Consider the following 8,594-nt stretch of genomic DNA (forward strand, 5'->3'; position numbering starts at 1 on the left):
CTTGTTATGTGGCAGCTGCCGGGGGTAGAATTCCGACCCACTAAATCAGTTCGTAGAGAGCTTTTAATGGGAGTTCTGAGCTGAGCTTCATATCGTTAAATGGCTGTTATCTTTATGAGTCTGGCGATTGCTTCATCTGTTAATTACTCCGATGCATTTAGACAATGTGGCCATTTGGAATTAATAGCACATTTTAATTGTTTCAGCTTAAAGTCATATTGAGTACGATTTTTATTGAAATAATGGCTTGGATTTCATTAAATCCGATTTGTTAGTCCATTTTAACTTGTCAAAAGTCTGAATTACATCAAATTTGTTATATCTCTTTGACTTTATTTAGGGCTATATTGCATTAAATTTGTTATTTCAATTAGCCAAAGCCACGCCGCATTTGAAGGAGGGCCACAGGGCAATGGAGACCAGGGTGAATCTTATTATTTAAGCATTTACATAATTCACAACTCCCGAAACGAGACTGGGAAAGCCGAAAATGCAAATGCCGCAACAGGGCCGGCCTAGAACCACACTCATCCTGCGACTCACGGCATGTTGCAACATTCGGCAGAGGCAGAGGCACTTGTTGCGCCTTTTGCCCAAGGATATGCCGCCAGAGGAGCCAGGAGCAAGGAGGATGGAGAAAGTGGAATGTAGGATGTCCTAAAGGCACCGCCATCCCGACCCTTTTCAAACTTTCGACATAAAATTCACTTAGAATGTCGTGGCTGTCGTGTGCGTTGGTTTGGTTTCTGCAGGCATCTGCATACATTTGTAGCTGACAGGACGAAGGATGTAGCGCCTTGCATGCAAATACAATTTGGCTGGCTTGTTAGCAACTGCTCGGGATCTGGGATCTGGGCTCTGGTATCTGGGCTCTGGCATCCGCATCCTGTCTTTACCCGCGTTATCCCTCCTTGCAAAACAATAAGACGTTGGGCTGCCTCCTTTGGCTTGGTGTCCTTTGCGTTGCTTTTTCATAGCTGTCACATGGACAGCCATTGGAAATGAGCTTATGCGGTTGTGGTTGTGGCTGCGGATCCTGCGACTGTCGCGTGGCAACTCTAATAAATGCCACAGCTTAGCCGACAGCCATGACAGCCGGGAACTGCCCCCCATTTTCCCATTTAAACAACCGAACATCCATCCACCCACCCGCCGATTCCTCTTCAAGGCAAAACATCTTCGCCCAATGTCATTTGCGTGCGGTTCGCTTTTACGAGTCGCTTGGGTGTCATAAGTGTGTAAAATTAATGCCCCTAATGCACAACATTTGTAATATGTGCGCTGGCTAACGTTGAGCATTATCTTTTTGAAATGAAAGTATAAAGTCCTTAGGAAATGCCCCAATGACAAGATCTTTGATAAGTTGCCCCGACTATAACATATCTGGTGTTGAAATACTCAAAGCTGTTTGCAAGAATTTACAAGAAAATTTTAGAATTATTGGGAAAAAGTACACATAAATATTGGGGAAATTTAATGCGCAAAGCAGAAAATGTTCATTTTAGAAAAACAGTTTTTAATTAACACTCCATTTTCTTTCAAAGTAATTTAACTATATAAAACTACATAAAAACCTTATAATTATTGCAGTCCTAAATACGACTAAATGAAAATCAGTTCGATAATTGTATTTATTTAATTAATCCAACACCATCAGTGTTTTATTTAAGAACCCTATTCATACACTTTTATCATATGCCCCTTTAATACTTTTTCAAAGTCTTAAATGGTTTTTATTTAATTTATGTTCTACTTAGACAGCGAAGCTATTTTTTGTTCGAAATTTTCCCAAAACAGCTTCCAACAGATAAATCAATCACAGATCAGGCAATAAACAAATTAATTGAAATGAGGAGGGCCGTCTGATAATGGCAATCCAATAACTTGTTAAGAACTGACCTCGTCAATGGGAACTGGGTGGCATTCCGAGTGGCACCGAGCCGGGGGGAGGATTTTGACACACATTTGGTAAATTGCTCGGGCCGCTCGACATTGTTTGTTTGTATTCGTATTCGTGTTTGTGTTTGTGCCTGTGTTTGGGTGCCGTGTGGGTTTTGTGCGCTGCTTGTGCGGTTGCTGAAGTGAGAAATGCCAAAGCAAAAGCCGTAACCACTTTGTAAGTGTCAAAAACATAGCAGCAACGAAAATTGGATTGCAGTAAGAGCGGTGCCGGCACCTCCACCCACCTCCAGCCTCCTCTGCACCCCCTCCCTCTTCCAATTCCGGATGCCAGGACCAACAGGCACCAGCCGGAAACGGAAGCGGCCTGACCTGACCCATGGCGGAGCCAGCGTTATGACCAATGCGAAATTGCTGCCAGCAGGATGCTGTTTTGCTGCACAGCGAGAAAAGTCAGGTTGATTGGGTTGGAAAGATTGTTTAACTAGTGAAAGATTTTACTAGTTGTAATATTACAAAAATTATAAATTAATAATACCAATTTTTTAAGCATTTATAAACCAATTTCGTTTGAAGAACTACAAATTTTAAGTATTTCTGTTTAAATATTTCTTACATTAAATAATTATGACAAGAATGATATGAATACCAATACCTCTCCAACTTTCCTTACTGAAAAATATCCTCTTTATTTAATTTAAAAATTTTTCAAGAACTTTAATAATTTTTCCTATTATTCCATGGCTAAATATTAGAGTTAATCTACATAAGCCAATATTTCTTTCCGTGAGCATTTGCTATTGCCATTTGAGCTGTGTGTTGCTGCTGTTGCGGCCATTATGTTGGCTAATACAATACATACAAATAGGCACATGCACATGGAGTGGGTGGTGGGGGTTGCGGTGGGGTGGATTGGGGAGGATGGGGTGGTGGCGCAGAGGCCGAGTCAGGAGCACTCATTCGCAATGTGGTCTCTGGTCATTCATACGCAGAACACAATTGCATACAATCAGAGAGGAGAGCCTGGCTAAATGTGGACCCATGATCGGGTTCGAGGACGAGGACGAGGCATGGGCGTTGGCCGGTTGAATACTGACCTGGCCCATTGAAACGTTGGTCAAAGCCCCTCACACACACAGCCACAGATCGATATATATTTGCTCTATTGCAACATCGATTTGTTCTTTTTTTTGGGGGGAGCCAGCCTGCATGTAAATCTCTTTTCATTTGCCGGCCACAAATGATTGCATAATTGCTGTTGCATTTGTAAACAATTTGCGCACAAAAGCGGGGCATTGAAAGGTTGATTGAACTGTAAAATGCCGGGGAAGGGAAATGAAAAAGGGGTAAGTGGATGCTGTGGCTATAAAACCGTAGGGTCCAGGCATTCGTGTGGGCGACATTTTTCATATGACATATTTTATGGCCAATATAAAGCGGCGCTCCTGCACGCACTTGGGGGAAATAACAATAAAACTTCCGCTTTGGCGTTGAAGTTGAAGTTGACGTTGGCAAATGCCACAACTGAGGGTCTTGCCGCCCCCCGTCTCGTCCCAGGGGCGTGGCAAAGCCCCCGAAGTGCCGGCAGTAAGCCAAACAGAAGCCAAGCAAAACAAGCAGCATTATGAGAGAGCGACGTTTGGGAAATGAAAGAAAACTGTGGCTGCCTGGGCAGCGGAAAGGAAGGCAAGCCTCTTCAATTTCATTCTCCTCTTTTTTCAGCGAATGGAAAGGGTTTTCTCTTTTTTGTTAATTACTGCAAATGTGAGCGAAGTGAAAATTTTAAGCTTAGCACTTGGGGAAAAACTGTATGCATAGTGAGGCAGAAGCAATGCAATTCCTAAAATCCGACGCTTTTCAGTGTTGCCACAAAGGCTTTTGACACTTATGTCCATGTACTCCCCCGGCGAACACATACTGGCACACTTCAACGGTCCTTGAGTGGCCAGGGAAAGGACCTGGGAGGATGCGATTCGGCTTCGGCCTCCCTTCGGTCCCAAGTCTGCCCACAATATGTATTTTCGCATGGCTGACTCAAGGCATTCGTCCAATTGCTGCAGTCGGAGTCCCAAAGGACGAAGAACGAAGGAAATGGGCTATGACATGCATATGCCAAACACAAACAATGGAACACTCTTCTTTTCGCAAAGTGTAAGTATGAGTGTCCCAGTAATGTGATGACAAAAATGCAACTTTCTCGTGCATTACAAACCAAACACAAACAGCTTAAAATGAAGTGCAACAAAATTGTCAATAAGAGAAGCAAACGAAGGGGGACATTCGGGTTGTCGGTTTCTGTCTAGGAGTGAAATTCTAGTAGGAAATGGAGCACTTAGGAATCCCAGTACACACTTTAATCAAAAATTCTACGAAATGGATGATGGGCAATCAATCAAAAAAGCTCAAGGGCAAACCCACGTGTAGATTAATTGCAGCTACTGTCTGTGCTACATAAAAGTCAAACAAATAAATGAAATAAACAGAATAATTAAAGTTAAATATACCTACTTTATTTTCTTATAGTCTTAATTTCGCTGTAAATAAGTATTCACTGAGTAAATCTTGGCCTTCTGGTCAGATATTTCATATTATTTCCGACACGACCAAACCAGATATCCGCTCAACTACTTGCAGCAGCTCTTTGAAACTTTCTAACTAAGAGGCTTCTAGCCATTTCAAATTTTTAATTATTTCCTCTTTTGCAAGTAACGAGAAAAAAATTAAACAAAAAGAACGTTCCAAACTTCGCGCTGCGGCCACTTGAAAAAGAACAACATTTTATGAGCATGCACCGCAAAAACTAATAACACTTTTGGCCCTTGCACCCCAAACGGCAAAACAAACCTTCCCCCGCTTTCCAGCATCGGGAAACTTGAGAGCCCAGACTTGAGGTTCACCCCAGAGAAGATTGGCCAGCTGGGCAGCAGCTTTTCTATTTGTATTTTTCCCTTTTTCAGTTTTTATATTTTAGTTCCTTATATTTTTTTTCTTTGTGACCCGCGCACTATGATTTTTACGAAAAACTTTTATATCAAGAGAAACAAAACCAAAAAAAAGGAAATGCCAACAAAATTCACATAATGAGTTAGACTTTTTTTGCCGCGCTTTCAAAGGGCAAAGTCATAAAATCCAAATTTCTTTCAAGGGCCAAGGAAACATTGTGGTGCCATATTTTTTATATACCTTGGAACTTATAGAAATATTAACCCACTTTAGAGGTTTTTAAACCTTCAAAATTATTTGTGAGCCTATTAAATGATTAGTAAAAGTGAATAGTTGATTAAATATAATTTTTATAGTTCCAGGGATAACAAATGAATTTACTTTAAAATTTTAAAGAAGAGTGATCTTTCAGTAAAATATATTGTGACACAAAAGATTTGAATTTCGAATCGACAAAATAAGTCTACTTTTCCTTTTGCCTAAAATATTTGTTTGTTAACCGATTTGAATATTTTAACTATAGGTTTCAAGTTCGTGGTAGTTTCTGTGGCGAGAATTTTCGCCAGGACTCGTTGTTGCCTTTCCATTTCCTGTGCATGTTGCATACGCACACATTGGTATTGCGTGTGTGTTTGCGTATTTGATTGCTGCTGATTGTGACATTACACTTGACATTTACGGCACCGAACTGCAGAAACTCAACACTCTTGTTAACTTGGCTCGGACCCCCCTGACCGCCCACCCCTCCCGTGTCTCCTTTGGCTCCCCTCACATTTCTCTTGTTGGTGTAGGCCGCCATTTTGGCAGTTGAGGATAGGGCGCATGCTCACCATGACACAAAGAGAGAATCGCTCTCCAAAAACCACATAGCCGCATAAAGCCAACACCAACAGGCAACATATTATGCCGCAGTGTGCGTGCGACATCCCTGCCCATCGCCACCCAGCGCCACCCCCTATCAATCCCCAGCCTCCTCCCTCAACCAATTCCCCGGCTTGCCACCCAACTTCCCTGCTAAGTGGCACATTTTTATGAGTCTCAACGGGTTTTCGGTCCAAGTTGATAATTTCTGCTGCCGTTTCTGGCGCTTCTGTAGTTGTTATCATTTTGCATGTGCTGCGCATTTAATCAATTTAATGCAAAAATCTCCCAAGCGTATTTGCTGAAAGATTGTTATTTATCACGTTCGCCTTTTATTTAATTATGCAGCAGCAGAGGCAGCGGCATCCTCTGGTAATTTGCTGATTTATGCATCTCTTGCCAGATGATGATTATAATTATTATTGTGTTGCTTAATTACCATTCCCCAAAGAGGAGACCCAAAAAAAGAGAGATGATTATTAATAAGCAGGCTCAGGCCAAAGGGAGCGAAAACGAGTCAAGTGGAGCCAATTTGCTGATTTAGTTTACTTGGGCACTGAGAAACGAGAGGAAAATGTAAGGCTAGATTTATTCAAGCTTAAACTAAACGTGCTAAAGAGGATCTTAAGTGCAAGATGTCATGTTTTAAACAGAAAAAGTAAGGGGAAATATTAAATTAGATTACTTCCGAGTTCTTAAGATATATATGCCCAAAGAACCCGATTTTCAAATCAAATAGTCGTGCTCCTGAATTATTTTTCTCTCTGGAGGAGCGGTGGGGCTGCCTAGCTGTTGACACACTTATCAGACATCTACAGTGGAGCCCGCGTAGCACCGACCGCCCACTATCCACCCATCGAGCATCGCCTGGAACGTGTTCATTTGCAAATTTATTTGTGTGTGCTCGGGTAAGTGGCAGTTTGATGCGCAATGTGGCTCTTCAAATGCCGCCTCATGTGCAGAGCTCCTGCCCATGATGTTGTTAATATTAAGGCACATCAACGTTGCCACCAAGAAGTCATTGACTCGTTGAGTTATGCTCAGATGCTCTCCCCTCTTCCCCGAATGCACTCTACCTCCACTCGGTTACACAATTTTGTACTGGGTGGCAGGACCACAGCCGAGGGACTAAAGGAGCGGAAACAGGCGGAGGACGTCGGAAGACACTGAGACTCGGAGATAGAGGACGGTGGCAGCGCATTCGTGCCTAAAATTATGCTAACATTTTGTCCGTGAGGCGGCCTCAGTTCGTCCTGCAAGGGTTCGCCAGCGTCGTCTACGTGTTTGCCCAAGTGTGCGTGCATTGTATTCCTTTGCAGGACGGAAAAGCCGCTTTGTATAAACGGTTTGGGAAATGCACTGGCAAAAAAATGTTGTAAGCAATTCATTAATTACACTGTCTTACAAAATTAAATTATTTGAAATGTATACCAAAAAGCTTCCCTACGCAAGGATTTTGAGAAAAATTACCTCAACTTGGTTAAAGTTAGTTTTTTGCAATATTTTAACCTACATATATTACAGATTTATTATTTTAGTCGAAGCATTTGAAAAGTGACACTCAATTCCAAACATAAAATAATTTATGGATTTTTTTATGGGAGATATAAACTAAAGAAAATGTAGTTATAGACACAGTACACCTTAAAATATGATAAAAGTATGTTTAAATGCTGTTCAACTCGTCAAAAGATTTTTGTGCTAGATTACAAAGATGAAAAAATACTACAATTAAAAAAAAAACTCTACTTCCAAGGAAACTGAAGTATGCAGTATTATTTGTAGTGTGAGTTTCGTTAATCTGCTGCACAACCACTTAGTGTTAACCGATCGTGGCTGGGAACCCATCAAGCCGACTCCACTCGAGCGGCATCCACATTTCCCGGCCCGGGCAAACCGGAGAGCTCTCGCCTCTCCTCAGCTTTACGCCCTGGCCAAGTTCCGTAGCCACACACCACATCCACATCCACATGCCGACATCCCCGAAAAGTTCTCTATATGCCAGCACTTTGCCTTAACATGGCCTAACACCCATGGCGACTTTATATACCACGCACGTTGCTTAATGCGGCATTTTGCGACAAGTGTTGCTGAAACGTCGCTGGCATCGTCATCAGCACGCACACACTCTCCCCGAATCTCCACACACACACACACACACAGATGTGAAGCAATTGTACGTAAATTGCGTTGGGGGCGGCAAGGGAGAGGGGCAGAAGGGGAGTGGCAGATAAGAGGAAAGGTTTCGCTCATTCACTCAAGCAAGAAACCGCACTTCACATGAAAGAAACAAGCTGCAGACGCCGCGTTAAGTATACGCCATGTTACATTCGCTCCGTCACCAAATTAGGCAGTAATCAAAAAACACACACACACACACACAGATACACAAAATGAAAAGGGGGCTGGAGCCAACAACCTACTTTTTGAGGGAAAAATTTGAAAACAGTTTTGCCCGAGCTGCCGTTTTTTGTGTCCTTTGGGGACAGCACACTAACCTGTTGACCTTAATATTTTCTAATCTGGCTGCCAGGCTATCCACACATTCCTCTCCCATTTCCCTTTTCCCTTTTGCGTAAGTGTGTGCGTGTGTGTGAAGGAGTAATTTTAGATAAGCTGCAAAACGAAGCAAAGGGAATGAAAATGAAAACTTTTCATGCCCATTGCTCGCTGAGTGTTTTCATTTTATAAATGTACACAGAAAATAAATTAAACCACTAAGGCGAAGGGCATAACAATAATTTTGGTGCCTACTTTTAGGCAGTCAAATCTTAAAATGAAACATTTCATAGCCCACTTTTAGGCATGGAAATAATGTTTTCAAATAACAAATTGTATAAAACTTTATAAAAATCTCCCATTTATATTTAAATTCTTTTCAAGTGTATTTA

This window comes from Drosophila takahashii, chromosome 3L (assembly GCF_030179915.1).
Source record: "Drosophila takahashii strain IR98-3 E-12201 chromosome 3L, DtakHiC1v2, whole genome shotgun sequence".
Classification (NCBI taxonomy): Eukaryota; Metazoa; Arthropoda; class Insecta; order Diptera; family Drosophilidae; genus Drosophila; species Drosophila takahashii.